Source organism: Dipodomys merriami, unplaced genomic scaffold, assembly GCF_024711535.1.
Source record: "Dipodomys merriami isolate MVZ:Mamm:240054 unplaced genomic scaffold, mDipMer1.0.p SCAF_17, whole genome shotgun sequence".
In the NCBI taxonomy this organism is placed as follows: domain Eukaryota; kingdom Metazoa; phylum Chordata; class Mammalia; order Rodentia; family Heteromyidae; genus Dipodomys; species Dipodomys merriami.
Window position 1 is genome coordinate 19,279,338 of NW_027203048.1, and position 18,097 is coordinate 19,297,434.

General features: G+C 42.1%; 1 long non-coding RNA gene across 1 annotated transcript in view; it reads left to right on the top strand.

Moving 5' to 3' along the window:
* The window catches only part of LOC138829024 (uncharacterized), a 143,274-nt gene that overhangs the window by 43,704 nt on the left and 81,473 nt on the right, over positions 1-18,097 (top strand). Inside the window, exon 2 of the long non-coding RNA XR_011372470.1 lies at positions 13,443-14,223. This is a non-coding gene — a long non-coding RNA (uncharacterized lncRNA). The remainder of the gene's footprint in view (positions 1-13,442; positions 14,224-18,097) is intronic.

Sequence of the window (18,097 nt, forward strand, 5' to 3'; positions counted from 1 at the left end):
CCACCTTCTTCTTCTTTTCCTCTTCTTTTTCTTCCCTCATCTTTCTTTAAAAGAATAAACTTAGCCTTTCTCAAATCTTTCTTTTTGTTTTGTTTTGTTTTTGTGCTGGTCTCAGGGCTTGAACTTAGGGCCTAGGCACTGTCCCTGAGTTTTTTTTTTAATAACATTTTTTTTATTGTGAAAATACTGTACAGAGGGGTTACACTTACATGGGCAAGATAATGAGTACATTTCTTATCAAGCATGTAGCCTTCTCCTTTGTTTCCCCTTCCCATCCCTTCCCATCCTCCCCCCCCGCCCCCCCAACTCTCCCCCCCCACCAAAGTTGTAAAGTTCATTTAAAGTTCATTTTCGACATAATGACTTGTACATCTCATTGTTGCAATAGGTCCACCTATATCCCTATTTAAACGATTTGTTTTTCCCCTTCCCCTCCACAAATTATACCAACATCAAATACAGTGAAAGCAGGGGTTATACTATGGGAGAGGGGCATACAAAGCAACAAAGAAATAATCTTATAAATGTGTTAGAAACAATCGCATGAAAGAAAAAAAAACATTTGAATACATATCTTAGGGTTCATTTCCCTAACATCAACGTATCTGACCTTTTCTGCTTGACTCAGACATATATTAGATATTGCAAATAAGGGAAACCATGGGACCTATGTGTTTCTTTGGGCCTGGCTTACTTCACTTAAGATCATTTTTTCCACGCCTTTCCATTTCCTAACAAAAGGGGCAATGTCATTCTTTCTGATGGAGGCATAGAATTCCATTGTGTATATACCACATTTGTCCCTGAGTTTTTTTGCTCAAGGCTAACACTCTAGCCACAGCTCTGCTTCTGGCATTTTATGTCTTTTTTTTTTTTGTCGGTAATTGTAGGTAAGAGTCTCATGGACTTTCTTGCTTGGGCTGTCTTTGAACCAGGATCCTCAGATCTTAGCCTCTTGAGTAGCTGGGATTACAGGCATGAGCCGCTGGTGCCCAGGGTTCTCTCAAGTAATTTCTTCATAGCAACTAAAACAACAGCAACCCCAGACAAATACCAGGAGATGTAGAGTCCAGGCTGATAACCACTTCTTCTTCTAATGCTTAATGCATTGATATCGCTGTGACAAACGTCCTCATCTCTACTAACCCTTACTAAGAGTCTACTTGTATGTGAACATTTTTTTAAAGTAATTGTACCAAAGGGTTGCAATTTCCTAAGTCAGGCTATGAATACAATGCGTCTTGGTCAATTTCATCCCTTTCTGGGTTCATGTGAACATTAAATACATTTGCATTAAGATGGAGGTATACAAAAGGAATATTTCTTTAGAATTTCTAGAATATTATAATATAGAAATATTAAGTAATTAAACACTCTCTCCTTGCTCTCTCTTTTTGCCTTTCTGGGTGTGGTGCTGTTTTCCAGAAGGCTGTTGTAGCTTGACCTCTGAACATGAAAAAAAATAAAAAACAAAAAACTATCATTTTATTGGGCTTTGGTTTCTCAAGTAACTTTCTGTTTCTTTGCTCTGAAAGGGTTTCTCATAAAAGAAATTGAAAGTTCTGTAGGAATTCACATTCTCATGGTATAAAGTGGTCATTCAGAGTGTGTTCCATTAGTGACTAAACATAACTCATGACTCAGTGGGTAAACCAGAACTAAATGCATAGGTCATAGATAATATTCACCAACGCTGCCTTCATAAATATTCATTCAATGTCTATCTTCATTAGGGAGTTATTAATCTGTCAAAGATAGTTGTGGAGAAAATGCAAGTGATACGTTCTATTTAAAACTACTCATATTTAAAGACTATTGTATTTTTAGAGTACTCTTGGGATAAAATCTTTTAACAAAGGAAAGTTTCTATATAGGAAGTCTTCTGTTTTCTATCTAGTGCTAACATCTTGTTTGTTCAGCCACTGATATAGTATGTAAATAGTTCATAACAGGTTAAATTGATGCCCTACTAAACTAACATTGGAGTTAAGTATGGAAGAGATGGCCGTGATTCATTCCCTCCCTTACCTGGTTTCCTACATCCCAAAGATTGTCTGATAGGGTTACTACACAGAATAAAATGAAATCAGCACGCTTTTTCTTTAAGGGGAAAAGAGTAAATCATTGAAGCTTTACTATTCAACTCTCCTATTGTACCATCAAAGCAGCCACAGATGACACAGATAGTCTGCAGAATAGGTTTGGCTTGTGGGCCATGGTTTGTGGTCTTCTGGATTGGAGTAAGCCAACAGGGTGTTCAGCTGGCTTTTGGAGTGGAAAATTTAACTCAACTAAACAACTAAAGAAGCCAGTGAGTGTTCGGGTTCTAGATGAGCAAGTGGAAAAGTCATGAGTAAACACTAGTATGGAATGCTAATAGCAATCTTTACTGATGAATGTTTAGGGAAAATTAAATGCTTTCTATGATTTATCTCATGTAATCTTTACTTTAACCTTGAGGTAGTATAATCCCATTTTGTAGATGAGGAACTTGAGGCATAGAGAGGTTATATACCTCATTCAGAGATACATAAGTACTACATATTATACCTGAGATGGCAGTGTGAATGCTGGAGAGTTCTCTTAGCAATGATGCATTGCAACCCCCACATCTCTACCCCAGAGGCCAGAGCCAAGTCCAAAGGCATCATGGCTGGGAGGGAATCGTGGGGCCTCTAAATGGATGATATAATGTCTGTTCAGATTTGCGGGCTTTATCATGTGGTGGGCAGACCAATATTGTGCTCTGGAGAGGAAACTGTGAGGAGACAAAACTCTGTGGGTCTTTCATACTTCTGTATACCTTCAAGGAGAAGCATGTTCGGCCTTCTGTTCAGGACTAATTTTGCAAGGATATTTGGAAGTTGAGCCACCTATGAAAGCTTGTTGGCTACAGAGTATAATAAAAACAATGCCTCCATTGTGGGAAAGTTTCCAGCCCATTATAAAAGATAGGATTTCCTCAGCTGTTATCCTCAGCTGTGTGTGTGTGTGTGTGTGTGTGTGTGTGTTATATACCTGTGGTACCATTATGGGAGTTGAGTTGTACAAATTTGGCAAGTGAAACAGATGACATGAATCTCATGTTGCTTCCTGTACTGAGGGAACGTGGTCTCAGGTCTTGGCCCAAGAAACTCATGTCTTCTGTCAGCATCCATGGATCTGTGGCAAGCTAACTTGTTATCATGCAAGCAGGGTAAAATCTCAGTTCTTGCCATACACAGAAAGCACAATGGGTCGTGAAGGCTGAACAGTCTTAGCTTGGCTGGGTGCCCTTTTTAATTATGGATGAATGGGGGCCAGAAGCCTGAACTCAAGCTGTAGAGAGGCAAGTCTCTATAAAAACCCATGGTTTTTGATTACATAACTAGCACAGGGCTCTAATCCTCTGAGAAGTTCTAAAACTAGCCACACAGAGTTAAAGATGCACTGTTAATCCATTGGAATGGTTTTCAATGAACCAAACCTGTAACGAAAATATTACATTCCAGAAGTCTAATCCACGGTAGTGGTTCCCAAACTTAGCTGTTCATCAGAATCACATGGTAATGTTTAAACAATGGGAAAAAAAACCAGATTCCTGAGCATCATGTCACATACTGTGAACCAGAATAATCAGGAGAGAGGCTTAGAAATCAATATTTTACAAAGGTCTCTGAGATTAGATGGAGGAAGTCAATCCTTGCATTGTTCTGATAAGGACTGACTTCTCCCATAGCCAGATCCTACTTCTCTGTGCTTGAACTTCATTTGTTATGTAAGTACTATACTCCAACATGATGGCAACCAGCCACCTGTGTCTAAAATACAATTCATACACATTTGATTGCATTTAAAATTCAGTTGTATTAGTTTTACTTCCAGTAATTTTTTTCTTTTCAAAGACTGAAAATTGAACCCAGGTTTTGTTCTGATTTTGAGATATAGTCTCCTTAATTTTGCTTACTGATCTGTTCTTGAACTCAGGTTCCTCCCTCCTCTACCTCCAGAGTAACTGGGATTACAGGCATGAACCTCCATGCTGGCATTCATTTCCAGTCGCACATGGAGCAGGTATGAAACATTCTCATCATCATGGAGAAATCTATTGTACAGAGCTACACTAACATATTTGATCATATCAGAAAGAAAGACTGAAACAGACTACTAAGGTTGTACCAGAAAAGGCTCAGGAGTCAACATGAATATGCTTCCATTAGTTAAAGATGGGATCATTTGAACACTCATTAGACTCATAACAGCAATGAACTGAATTCAGGACCATTTTAAAGATATTTAAACCACCCGGCGCCAGTGGCTCACACCTGTAATCCTAGCTACTCAGGAGGCTGAGCTCTGAGGATCGCAGTTCAAAGCCAACCCTAGGCAGGAAAGTCTGTGAGACTCTTATCTCCAATTAACCATCAGAAAACTGGAAATGGCACTGTGGCTCAAGTGGTAGAGCGCTTGCCTTGAGCTGAAGAGCAGAAGGACAGCACCCAGGCCCAGAGTTCAAACCCCATGACTGTCCCCCCCCATAAAGATACTTAAACCTAAGGGTTTATAGTCATCATAAATATAACTTATTAGTGTCATTTGACATATAGTAGGGGACCTAGTAACTATTTGAAACCTAGGAAAATAAAGGGTTATGCTGTACTTAACCAATACTGTTTATAAAGCAAAAACTAGAGAAATGCTAAACTGAGATGCAGTACTGAGGGTTCATTAGCAGGTCCAGGACTAAGCACTGTTGCCTTTTGCTGCACCCAATTCAATAGCACACCTTCACATTGGCTTTTCTTCCTGCCTTCTTTCACTCCCCATATGCTGTGCTTCTGTTCTCTCTGGTGCCTGCAAGTCAATGACTGCCTATGAACATCTGTCTGAGGCTCTGCTTTGGAGGCAGGCAAGAACGCCCAGGAGGACACCACTAGTTCAAATTCTTGAAAGATGGTTGAACTCTACCTGATATCTAGGTTTGGTTTCTTGGTCCAGATTGGAATCGAGTCTCCTATGAGGTTCTGCCTCTGCTAGAGCTGTAGGTAGCACTTAGAGTCTAAGAGATTGTAGGGAGGCGTGGCTGTAGGAGGCAAAGTGGAATATACATTTGTATTCTAGCATTATTCCCCAGGTGAGTTATATGTGCTTTAAAATCCAACAACTTGATTCCATAGATAGTAATAAGGATCTGGCTCAGGAACATTTTTTTTTTTTTTTTTTTTGTCGGTCGTGGGGCTTGAACTCTGGGCCTGGGCGCTGTCCCTCAGCTCTTCAGCTCAAGGTGAGCGCTCTACCACTTGAGCTACAGCGCCACTTCCGGTTTTCTGGCGGTTTATTGGAGATAGGAGTCTCACGGTCTCTCCTGCCCGGGCTGGCTTTGAACCGCGATCCTCAGATCTCAGCCTCCTGAGTAGCTAGGATTACAGGCGTGAGCCACCAGCGCCCGGCTCAGGAACATTTTTAAAGAGCATGAAGAGTATAAAGATCATAGAAAGCATATTTGGGATAAGGGAAACACATTTTGGGGGTTGGAGGAGGAAAAGAGAGATTGAATGCTTATATAAACACTTGAATGCATAACAGGAGCAATGGACAATATGGTATACAGTACAAAAGGCATAATATAGAGCAGGGGATAATTACTGAGTAGATAGAGTGCACAGGGCGTACCTGGATTATTATACTCTGCACCAGAGTTCTCAAACAGTATTGGAGTAGGAAGATACCCTCCCCACCCTCCAAATCAACAGAAAACCCACCTCCATATCCTTGTAGACCCAGAGCTGGCTCTCATCAAAAGACTGTTAAGTGTTGGCTCCAAGGTTTGACTCGGGGGTGGGAGGGGTGTGTCTGTGAGGGTGGCAGAATCCATCTTTCAATCTATCACTTTCCTTTGTACACTCTGGGGTTTCTCCATTTCTCTCCCCAAGCTTCTTGCTTTGCTGCCTGTCAGCTCACCACCCCCTTTCCTGTGTGAAAAAAATTTCTCAGTTGTAGGCATGGCATAACTCGTAGATGTTTCATAACTGGCTCTCCAGAAAAAAATAATAATAAAGCTCTGATCTGTAGTGTTCGACAATTTCCGTTGTAGGTGTCCTCCCACTAGGCCTGATTGAAGCTGTCAATGTGCTGTTACTGAACACAGGGTAGGGAGATGGTACAGGCTTGCTCTTGTAGTGTGACTGGAAGTGGAAGAAAGGGCAATAATGAAAAAAAGAAAAGGGGTGGGAAGGATATTGTAGGATGGTTTATAGCCTTGCCAGAAGGGAGATGATGTTAGCAATGGCCTGGAGTGCTTCCTTTTACTTTACTGGTGATGACTTAGAAACACGGTTACCTCCTCAGGTCCTCTCAACCGCTCTCCAGGGGGCCTGCCTGGTCTTCTTGGCTGTGTGTGGAAGGCTTGGCCATTAGCATCAGGATTATTGAGAATTTTTTACTACAGATTTAAAAGAAACAGAAACTCAGCTGTTGGAAAAGGAGTTAGGACAGCAAGAGTGACTTGTAATTTAAATGTATTGAAGCTTCTTTGATAAACATTCATCTAGGCTCTGGAATGTTCACATCCACCCTTATACATCACCTCCTCCCCCTACCTGGCGTCCTGTGTGCTACACACCCTGGCTTTTCTGGCCTCAGTTCCAATATTCATCATTTCCTTGGACATCATTCAAGAGCTTCATATCTGTCTTTCCTGAGACATTTCTAGTTGACATGTAACTCCTTTCCCTTGGGGACATTAACAAATAATGTCTATCTTACTTGCCATAGGTAATGGCAGGTGCCATGGCCTTGTTGTCCTGCCCACAAGCCCTGTCTTGGAAGCTCATACTATTTCTCTTAGAGTCTGATCCAAGGACCAAGCCCCATTGGGTACCCCTCTAAGTGCATGCCATTGATTTTGTTTGATGCAGCTCCTCGTCAGCTTGAACCTACCTATTGTCCCTCTTACCAGAAAAAACAAAACAAAACAAAACAACAACAAAAACACACACACATACCTGAATTTCTTTTTTTTTTAATTTAATTTTATTTTATTTGTGAACATACTGTACAGAGGAGTTACAATTACATAGGCAGGATAATGCGTACATTTCTTACCAAGCATTGCAGCCTCCTCCTCTGTTTACTCTTCACATCCCTTCCCAGCCTCCCCCCTCCCCCCCAATCCCAATCCTTCTCCTTCCCCCCCTTCCCCCCCCCCCACACCGACGTTGTAAAGCTCGTTTTGGACATGACAACTTGTACTTCTCATTGTTGCAACAGGTCCACCTGTATCCTTAAACAACTGGTTTTTCCCCATCTCCTCCACAAGTTATACTGACATCAAATATAGTGAAAGCAGGGGTTATACTGTGGGGGAGGGACATACAAAGCAACAAAGAGATAATCTTATAAATGCGTTAGAAACACATGCTTGAAAGAAAAAAACATTAAAATACACATCTAAGGGTTCATTTTCCTGACATCACATTATCTGACCTTTTCTGCTTGACTCATACATATACTAGATATTACAAATAAGGGAAACCATGGGACCTATGTTTCTTTGGGCCTGGCTTACTTCACTTAATATAATTTTTTCCAAGTTTTTCCATTTCCTAACAAATGGGGCAATGTCATTCTTTCTGATGGAGGCATAGAATTCCATTGTGTATATATACCACATTTTCTTGATCCATTCATCTACTGAGGGGCATCTGGGTTGGTTCCATATCTTAGCTATGCATACCTGAATTTCTTGTAACTGCCCTGGTTACTCACCTTTTGCATTTTCTTGGCCAGCAATTACGTGCTACAGATCCAGTTTATGACAGCTCAGGTTCATGCTTCTTAGCTTGGGTGAAAAAGATGTATGCCACCTTCTCTTTGAGGGTCTCATCTCCTCTGATCCATGATGACTTGCAAGAAAGCAGTGTTTCCTCTAACAAGGCAAAGTATTTACTTCTGCAGTCCTCAGATCTGTTTAAAATACTACATCTTCTTTACTGCCCCTCTCTCACTGTCTTTCCTGATGAATAGATGCTCATCTTGAGATGTATGAATAGGTTTTTATTTCTCCCAAAGCAGGGAAAGAAGTAGGGAAGTAGGGAATTTCTCTGTCATAATTAGGGCCTATTCTCTGAGGATTGTCTCTCTTCCAGAAACCCAAAGTAGCCACTCATTAGATTTATTCCTTTCCAATTCTCATTTTCTTTCCATATATTTTCTCCTCTAACTATATAAACATACCATCATCTGTCTTTACATGGCAGGACCAGTTTACAATTTTAGAACATTCTTCACACTAACAGAGCAATCAGGTAGCTTGGCTAACTCACCACAGTTTGTGCCTTCCAAGGTTGGGAAAGGCAGTGGGCCCAAGGTCAGAGTGTCCTTCTGCCAACCAGAGCCTTGCTCTACCCACTGATTGTTCTATTCAGAGTGAAGCTAAAAAGTGTTTAAGCCCAAATTATGCAAGAAGGAATTCCATCTTTTGCTGTCTGAGCCTGAAAGGCTGCCCAAGCTGGAGCATCCTTAACTTTTTTTCTTTCTCTCAGATGGCCAATGAACTGCAGAGTCCAATTGGGCCCTCCACAGAGAATGCCCAGTCCACTATGCCTCTGAGTGAGTCTGAGTGAGTTTGGAGTATTGCCAATCTGGACACAAAAATGAGAGTGCCTGAGGGGAAGAGATTCTTCCAAAGTCCTTGGTTGTCAGAAAGATGAGTATCATCAAATGGCTCCGAAAGAAAAGATGAAAGGGATCAACATCGTAAACAGTTGTAGGATTAGATTGTCCAAGCCACTAAGCTCCAAATGAGACAGGAGTCCTAGCAGAGGAAGAAGAAGGTTTCAGGGAATTTATCAGAGGAGGCCAAGTTGAATGGGCACTAATGAGCAGATGACCTCAGCTGAGAAGCCAGTAAAAGCCTAGCGACCAGAGTTGTCCATGGAAGTGGGTACTGTGTAATTATAATGTCTTTGAGGGACATTGAGCTGTGGGATCAAATTGGCTGACACTTGCCCAATCAACAACTTATCAAATATATAATTATATGTTTGACCATGAATAGGGCCAGAAGGATTCTTAGTGGATGCACTCAAACATGGTACTTCTCCCACTCTCCGTCCCGCCCCCTCCCCCCCACCTTGGACTGTGGATCAAACCCAGGGTTTTTACTTGGTGGGCAAAAGCTCTACCACTGAGCTAACCCTCTTGTCATCTTCCTGTCTTTTATTAAGGCATTTTTTTTGGACAAGGGACTAAATTAGATAGGGGCTGATCTTAAAGATGTACAAGATCCCCTGGCTTAGTATTTTACAAGTATATAGAAAATGCTTTCTAGGTTACCACATAATAGGGCTGTAATTGCACATAATCTCCTGTCATAGGGGCTATAGCAGAAATCCTTAAATGAATGGATGGTAGTATACATATATTCAGAATATCCCACAGTCCTGTGTGGTGCCGGGTCCATAAGTGGGCTGAGCTCTGCCGGGCCAGAGCTTCATATATTTACTCCCAAATGGATAAATGTTGGGTGGTTCCTCGGCCTTAGGAGAGTTACCATGTAGCACACGGAATTAATGTAAATCATGTGCATATTCACATATGAAATCTAGGAGGTAGCCAATCCTCATGCGCCTCACTTCCAAACGTATCTTTTCAATACAGTCTCTCTTGTTTTGCCTCCTGTAGTCTTCCTTAGTTTTCCTTAAAAGGCTATTTCAGGGTTGCAAGCTCCTGACCACCATAGAAAGTTCCTCCTACAGTTTTGGCTGAATTGCCTTCTGCCTAATTTTAGTTCATTATGTCTGCGAAGCCAAGGAGGGTTTCATGGGGGCAAAGGTCCAATCATCGTGGGCAGAATGAATCCTTCCAAGAATGGTGATGACATCTCGGGCAGGAAGTTGGGGGTGGATGGGCATCAAAACAGCATGTCTTCTCTTTAGTTACTCCCACTAGGGGGTGCCCAGCATCCCAGAATAATTGCTATTATTAGGAGGTTGAGGTTGAATGGGGCATTTCCTAATAGAAGGGCACTAGCTAGCTCAGGCTTCCTGAATCTCTGCCCCAAGTTCCACTGAGATGTGGCACATGTGTTTGTCTATATGTATGTGTTCAAATCAGTAAGTGCACAAATGCAAGTGTATCATTTGCGAGCTCTGAGTTCTCTAGGATCTTTAAGTCAGCAGCTCTGGAGGCCAGTAAAAGCCTTCTGGACCCAGGAGAAGTGGTGGCATGATGTTTTAGATTTCAAGAACTTGTGGAGATAAGAAATGAGCACAGTTAGGAATTGGATGGAAGTCAATGATGGATAAGGGCCAAGAATGGAATGAGAATATGAAATTGAACGGATGAAAGGTGTGGGAGAGGGCTGGAGAGAGGTGGGAGTGTTTTCAATCTCTAAACATATAGGCCTTCAGAAAGGCCATAACAACTTTTCTTTTTTTTAATTGTCAGTTGTGGGGCTTGAACTCTGGCCCTGGGCACAGTCCCTGAGCTCTTCAGCTCAAGGCTAGCACTCTACCACTTGAGCCACAGCGCCACTTCCAGTTTTCTGGTGGTTATTTGGAAATAAGAATCTCATTTCTTGCTCAAGCTGGCTTTGAACTGCATCCTCAGGTCTCAGCCTCCTGAGTAGCTAAGATTATAGGCGTGAGCCACCAGTGCTTGGCCACAGCAGCCTTTTCAGGAATGAGTTTGTTGTTTTTCTTGTTGTTGTTTATAGTTCTGGGGGTCAAACTCAGGGCCTTCTACGAATGAGACCATTTCATCGCTCTCCTACACATGCAGCCTTAATTCATCTTCAAAATGGGAGTAATGATACCACTGTTAATTGAGAATTGGAAAAAAAAACATACAAAGTACTATGTACACCTAGTCTTCTCCTTCGCTCTTTTCTCCACTTGGGAATGGCAGAAGACAAAGACGAATATTGTTATTGTTATGGTTATTGCAGCTCAAGACCTTCGAGTTCCACACCTGCAGTCCTGGGATAACAAAGTCCTGGGCTTTTTTCTTTTTCCTTCCTTCCTTCCTTCCTTCCTTCCTTCCTACCTTCCTTCCTTTCTTCCTTCCTTCCTTCCTTCCTTCCTTTTCTTTCTGGTCATGGAGCTTGAACTCAGGGCCTGGGCACTGTCCTGAACTCTTTTGCTCAAAGCTAGTGCTCTACCACTTCTGGTTTTTGGACACTTAATTGGGGATAAGAGTCTCATAGATTTTCTGCCTGGGTTGGCTTTGAACCACAATCCTCAGATCTCAGTCTATGAGTAGCTAAGATTATAGGTGTGCCCGGTGAGAGTCTAGGCTTTTCTTCTAGATGAACACCAGTGAGTATTCAGGGCACATTTGGGGAGTTGTGGCCTTTGGACCTTTTGAGATCATTGGTGTCATAATTTAGAACCTGTCTCCAGCTAGACTTTTGTAGAACTTCATCTAGTCATGAGGACTTCAGTCTTCAAATGAAATGGTCTCACCCAAGGTCTAAAAGAGTGCCAAAGCCTGGCCTAGAACCCAGGTACAATGTTCATCTGTGCTAATGTGATATCCTCTACAAAGTACAGGCCACAGGACACCTACCAGGCTTGATAAAATGCAGAATCTGGGCCCCTGAAATTGGATTCCCTAAAGCTTAAAAGTGATTATTTACAAATTTGTCAGACCTAGAAAGAATAGTGCCTAAATCTGCCAGAAAACTCTTTGGTGAGGAAATTTGGGGCTCTAGGAAGACATCTTCTTCATTATAGAATGAACTTTATTTTTGATGTTAATTTAAAAGCAATTGGCACATAAAAGTTGGGCATATAAGAGTAAATATAGTTTGATCTGCATAGCCACTGTGCAATCAAGTAAGTGTGTTTATCTTCTCAAACGTTTGTCATTTCTTTGTAGCAAATATATTCAAAATCTATTCTTTTAGGTTTTTCTTTGTTTGGTATATATAGGTGTGCATGTGTGAACTTAAGTGTTGGGTGCTGTTCTTTAGCTTTTTAACAAGGCTTGCCCTCTCCCACTTGAGCCACGGCTCTATTTATGGCTTTCCAATATTTAATTGGAGATAAGTCTTTCATGGACTTTTTGCTTGAGCTGGTTGTGAACCATGATCCTCAGATCTCACTCAGCCCCTTGAGTAGGCAGAATTATAAATATGAGACATTAGCTCCTGGCCTTTTATAACTTTTATGAAATTTTTAGAACATACTTATTATACAGTCACTGAACTGCCACAAAGGCAGACATACTTCAGCTACTAACTCTAACTTAGTACACATTGACCAATTTTTTCCCTGTTCTCTATTCTCCCCATCCTCTGGTGATCACCATTTTGCTCTCCATTTCTGTGAGCGATGTTTTAGGTTCCATGTATGTGTCAGATCATGTGCTATTTGTCTTTCTGTGCTAGGCTTCTCTCATTTAACATATTGCCCTCCAGTTCTTAGGGGTGTGGACTTCTTACTGTTAGAAAATGGACTCTACAGGTGTTCCTGATCCTGCTATTTATAGAGCCACTTCTGCCCTAGCTACTTCCTTCCTCTGAGAACTTGCTTTGCAGAAACAATTGCTGGGAAGGTCACTGGGGACCACTTCTGCAAACACTTGATGAGACAGAGCTCTTTGGGAAGGTTAATTGGGTTGATTCCTGAGTCACAATGAGAATCCAAAGTGATGACACCTTCAGTCTTGAACAGAGACTGTTGAAACTGACCCCAGGGGAGCTCTGGGTCTTGCTTTTGAGGAGATCGGGATCACCACGGTGAAGGCATCTTATCACACTTGCTGCTACATTAACTGGAATAGACTGAGGATTGCGTCAAAATTAGCCCTTCCTCCAAATCTGTGAACTCCAACTTCTCATTCTAGAGACAGGCAGGCCCAGGACATGTTATACAAGGTTCATCAATACAGCAAAGGGCTGTATGAGCTGGCTTTTTGGAGGGAACACAGAGTGATGGTGCATCATTATCTGGAGACAAAACTTTTCAGAGAAAGGCCAAGGGACTGTGCTAAATTTTGCCTGATTCTTGCAGCCTTTGAGCCAGAAGTCCATCACAGCTTGGCAGGGTGGACGCTGTCTCCACACTACAGAATTCAGAACTACAGTGGGTGTTCTCACCATGCTGGGAGCTGCAGGGAGATTTTGCAATAAGGATTCATTTCAGTTTCAAAGTGCTCATAACCAGCCTAAAACCTGCTGCCAGAAAGGCAATTATTGCTGCCTTAAATCCTCTTTGGAACAAAATGTGAAATAAAAGCTAGTTAAGTATAACAAAGAGGGTCATTGTGTGGCAAATACCAATGTCCTGTGTACCTGGCTGGCTTGCTGGTGACTCAGGAGGTCAGGGCCCAGGCCGAGGGGAGATACATCAAGGGGAGAGGGGAGATGATTTTGAAAAGGGTCCTGGTGTGGAGTAGCTCCTCACATAGTCATTTTTGCCCTTGCCAATCTATTTTCTTTCTTTCTTTCTGTTTTCCAGGAATGAGAAGATTCATCTGATTCAACTGGAGATGGCTCCCTTCCCTAATTTATAGCTCCATTCCTGAGGTTTTTCTCCTTCTTGGCTCAGTGTGAGCAGACAAAGAGCAAAGGATGGTTGCAAACCCCGCAGAGAGCTCAGGACAGAGGCAAAACTGCCCGTCCATGGGCTGGCGGCACAGCCAAACCCCAACCTCTTTCTTGTCCTTCTTGGGGCTTTGCTAAACCTGGAAAGGAAATGAATTCCAAAGGCAGGAAATGACCCAGAGACGATAACAATATATGAAAAACTAAGCCTTTGCTTCCGCCACTTTGTTTCAAACTATTCTAATCTGTGTCCCAGGAAGCCTAACCCATTGCCAGATGGCAATCTGTTTTCAGATGCCTCTTGGCATCTGCCACTCCCGGCTGGTGACATTTACACGTTTCTGAAGACAAACCTGTCCCCACATCTTCAAACTTCCGGAGAGGTGTAGCCCCAGGAAAGTCCTGACAGCACAGCCCGTCCGATCTGCCGCATCTGCAGCTCAGCTGCTGCTGGCCTCCAGCCTAGAGCTGGAGCACACCGAGTCTGTTCTTGAAGATTTGCAGAATCTGAAATCAAAGTGCCCCTTGCTGCCAGGAAAGGCTGGCTCCTGCTTCTGCTGCATAATCCTTTCTCACCAGGCATTCCTGAAGAAACGGAGTGAGTCAGAAAGGAAGAAAACGTGTCTGAAGGCGATCTGGGGGTGGCCTGGTCCCTCTCATGGCTTCTGAAAATTCCCTCCTGGTTTGCAATGCAGGTGACACTTAGAGATTTGGTCTTCTGTTTTCTCTTTCTTCCTCTGTCAATTCTTTCATTTACCTCTTCAGTGATTCACTTTGCAAAAGCAAGAGGCCTTCATATGGGGAATTAGTCACTGTTACAGCAAAGTCTAGGCTTTACTTTTATCCCCAGGAACTAGGCAAGAAAAAAAAAAGCTCTTATTCTTACTTCCAGAAGGAACTATCACTCAACTGCTTTGTTCTTAGCTCCCAGGCCTGTGCTTTTCCCAGGCTTTAAATTTTTACTGAACACCATCTATCAGTCTTTCCACAGAAGCTTGTTTGCCTGTTGGGAGTCTAAACACAGGAGGTGGCTTCTGAGGTACCTGCTCCAAACAGCTGCTCCCTATAGGTAATTTAGAAAGTAGCTATAGTCACAAGAATAATGCACCTAACCCTCAAAACACAAACAGATTAAAGTATAACAAATGCAGTATGGTTGTTGACAACCGACTTATAGAAAAGTCCCTGCAAAAGCCAGGGAGAGGCTCAACACAGCCTGGTGAAACTGGAGTGGGGTGGGGAGGGCCTGGGGGCTGCTCTGCCATCCTGGCATCAGACACCTGTTCTTGAGTACCACGCCCTGTGCCACTGTCTCACATGGTGTTCTGTGTAATAGGAAAGTGGTTTTAAAAATACCTTCTGATAAGCTTGCGTTTATCCTTGGAAAGGGACTATGGGCTCTGTTACAAGACTGTAGCTTGATAGGCCTTGTGTCAACTGTATGTGGCTGTTAGTAAATTGTAGATAAAAGAAGCTGGGAGAGCTTTGTAAAGGGCTGGGGAGTGGAAGGGTGAAGGAGGAAGAGATAAACATGGTCTTGTTCTCTATCCCAATAGAAAATGAGCTAGGAAAAAGCTAGGAACAGAAAAGGGAAATCAACTTTCCAACTAATAACATAAGCCAAACATGGTAAGTATTCTGATGATGATACATTTATATTAAAGTTAACTTTGAGCAACATAGATATCTTCTTTAAGGATGATAGACTTCATCTAACTATTTGAAGGCCTCTGTAAATCAAAGACTGACTTTGTACAAAGAAATTCTGCTGTCAGATTGCCTTTGGATGGTGTCTCTTTCTTGAATCTCAGCCTACAGTGTTAATCCATCAGATTCTAGATTCACTAAGCCTTCTCAATTTCATGAGTCAACTACTGAAATTTTCTTTTTTTCTTTTATCTCTTCATTTTCTCCTTCTTTCCTTGTTTTCTTGTTTGTTTGTTTCTTTCTTTCTTTCTCCTATCTCATCTATCATCAATCTTGTTTACTTATCTATTAAAAACATATCTTTATTCTGGGCTGGGGAGGTGGCTCAGTGGTAGAGTGCTTGCTTGCATGCCTTGCATGCATGAGGCCCTGGGTTTGATTCCTCAGCACCACATAAGCAAAAAGAAAAAAGCCGGAAGTAGCGCTGTGGCTCAAGTGGTAGAGCGCTAGCCTTGAGCTGAAGAGCTGAGGGGCAGCGCCCAGGCCCTGAGTTCAGGCCCCATGACTGGACCCAAAAACAAAACAAAACAAACAACAAAAAAAACCCATATCCTTATTCTCTTTGACTCTCTGGAGAACCCTATTGCAGACACTTAAAATATGCAATAGAATACATTTCTCCAAAAGAATCAACATACTTAAATACTGCAGAAATATCAAATTGTTACAAAAGTTTCTAAAGGCTTGCTTTTGACTTCTACAGCTTGTCAATGATTAGTAATAAGTTTGTGGACACTTGGAGTAGCATTAAACTCCTAAAAGGTAAACATCTGTATATTTACATATATTTGCTTTTTACTCTTAACTAACTTTAAATTTTGGAAGAGTTGCAAAACAAGTACAGGGATATATTGTCATATATCTACATACCACATCCTCTAGATTCTTTACCCAGGTCTCCCAATTTTGATATCATATTATAACTATCATTTTCAAAATATTAGTATAACAGTATTAACTAACTCCAGACCTTCTCCAAAGTCTACCAGACACATTTTCAAAAGCAAAGCTACAGCTTGGAGATGTTTAAATTTAATAGACCTTAGGGTCAAAAATGGTTACCATTTCTTTTTTATTTGTAAATTAGCCAGCTGATAAGAAGAAAAGCTTAACCATAATTGCTGATTGTTCTGCAGAAGAAAACAAAACCAACAAAACTCAATTAAAAGCCTCTTACACAGCCAGTACCATATCTCCTAAGCCTGTCTATGTTTCCTGCCAGAAATACATTCTTTTGTATCTGGGAAGATGAGTCACTTAGTGAGAGAATGTGGAGCAAGTGATGCTTGGATATGAATCTGAAATGGGCATTTTCAGCCACATTTCCTTATCTCTTGGGTGAAGAGTGCGCTTTACCTCTGGTCTTTTGGGGCTCCAAGATAATGATTGTACAGAGCTCCATCCTGTCACCTGTAACTGTTGTTAAAATATGTGTGGGTGTAGTTAGAGGACATGGCTGTATCTTATTCACCCTGGTATCTCAGTGCCTGCCATAGTGCCTTAGGCATGGTGCTGAAGGAATAAATACTGAAGGAATGAGCAAGCAATAAGCTTACATTAACTTTTCTCTCTCTACTTGGATCCTGTTGTTAAAAGAACCCTTTGCTGAAATATTTGTCCAGTAGACAAGATAGTAGTGTACATATTAAAGAGAAGAAGCTTCCAGGGGCTTTGTGTTAGAGAAACAGACTTGGAATGCTAGGTGTGACTTAGAAGCTGAATAAAGAATATCACTTGTACAAGTAGCACAAGTGTGTGGAGGCTGACTTGCTTCCCTCATAGACTCATTGTACTCCTCAGGTGATTGTATTTACCTCTGTAAAACCTGCTTTCTCCCCAGGCTGAGAGCTATTATTAGTTATCATTAGTATTCTGCTTTTCTGTGAGATGTATTTTCAAAGTGCTGTGGTGCTCATTCTTAATGAGCTTGGAAGATGATGGGCACTGAGAGATGGTTTTATCCAATCTCCTGGTATTCCATATGATTAGATGGTTGGTTCATCACTGAAGCCATTGGGGATGAGTGCAAGGAAGTGAAAAGAAGTGTGGGGGCTGGAGGGAGAGGGAAGGAGGAATTCCTCCCCAATGGGATGGGAGCTGTTTTGCGACCCTCTGCTCTACTTCAGCGAACATGTGGGCTCTGGGTTATGTACACGTGGCTTACTTGCCTTGAGGAGTAGACTCTTTGGGATTGGAGCTGCTGTTTCTCAAGAACAAATTGCTTCAGGAGTTCTTTCATGAGTTCGGAGGCCAATGTGCAGTATCCTATTTATGCTCTTCACATCACCTGATTCTAAAGCTGAGGTAGATACTAGGCTGAGAAAAACACACGGGAATTCAGAACACAAAAGTGGAATGGTGGAAGATTGTCATGGGAGGTGTTGCAATTAAGATAGGCTGACAAGGAAACAGTGGATCCTAAGGGTTCCTGGTGAGACAACACAGTTGAACAGTGGAGAGGGGTCATTTTCCTGTTCTCTCTTGGAAGCCTACCTCGTTTCATGAAGCCCTGAGGAGTTACTTGTTCTGGCAGAAAGATGTAGTCTTCAGATACCCCCTTGAACCCTTCACAGCAGGAAAGAAATCTGCTTTGCTCTGAGCATCTGTTGGTGCCAGGCTCTGTGTAGGTGGCTTTTGCAGACATGGGTTTATTTAATCCTCCCAACACTCCCTGGTGGTGGGCTCTGAGCCACTACCTAGCATGAGAGAACTGTGTTTAGCTGCTTGGCTGAGATCCAGGCTGTTTTTTTGAATCTTTTTGCCTCCCTGGGGGCCTTTTTATGGGGCCCCAGGCTAACTAGGCTTCTCAGATAAGTGTCTGGGATGTCGCAGGACATTTCTCTACTTCCTCTGCCAACAGCA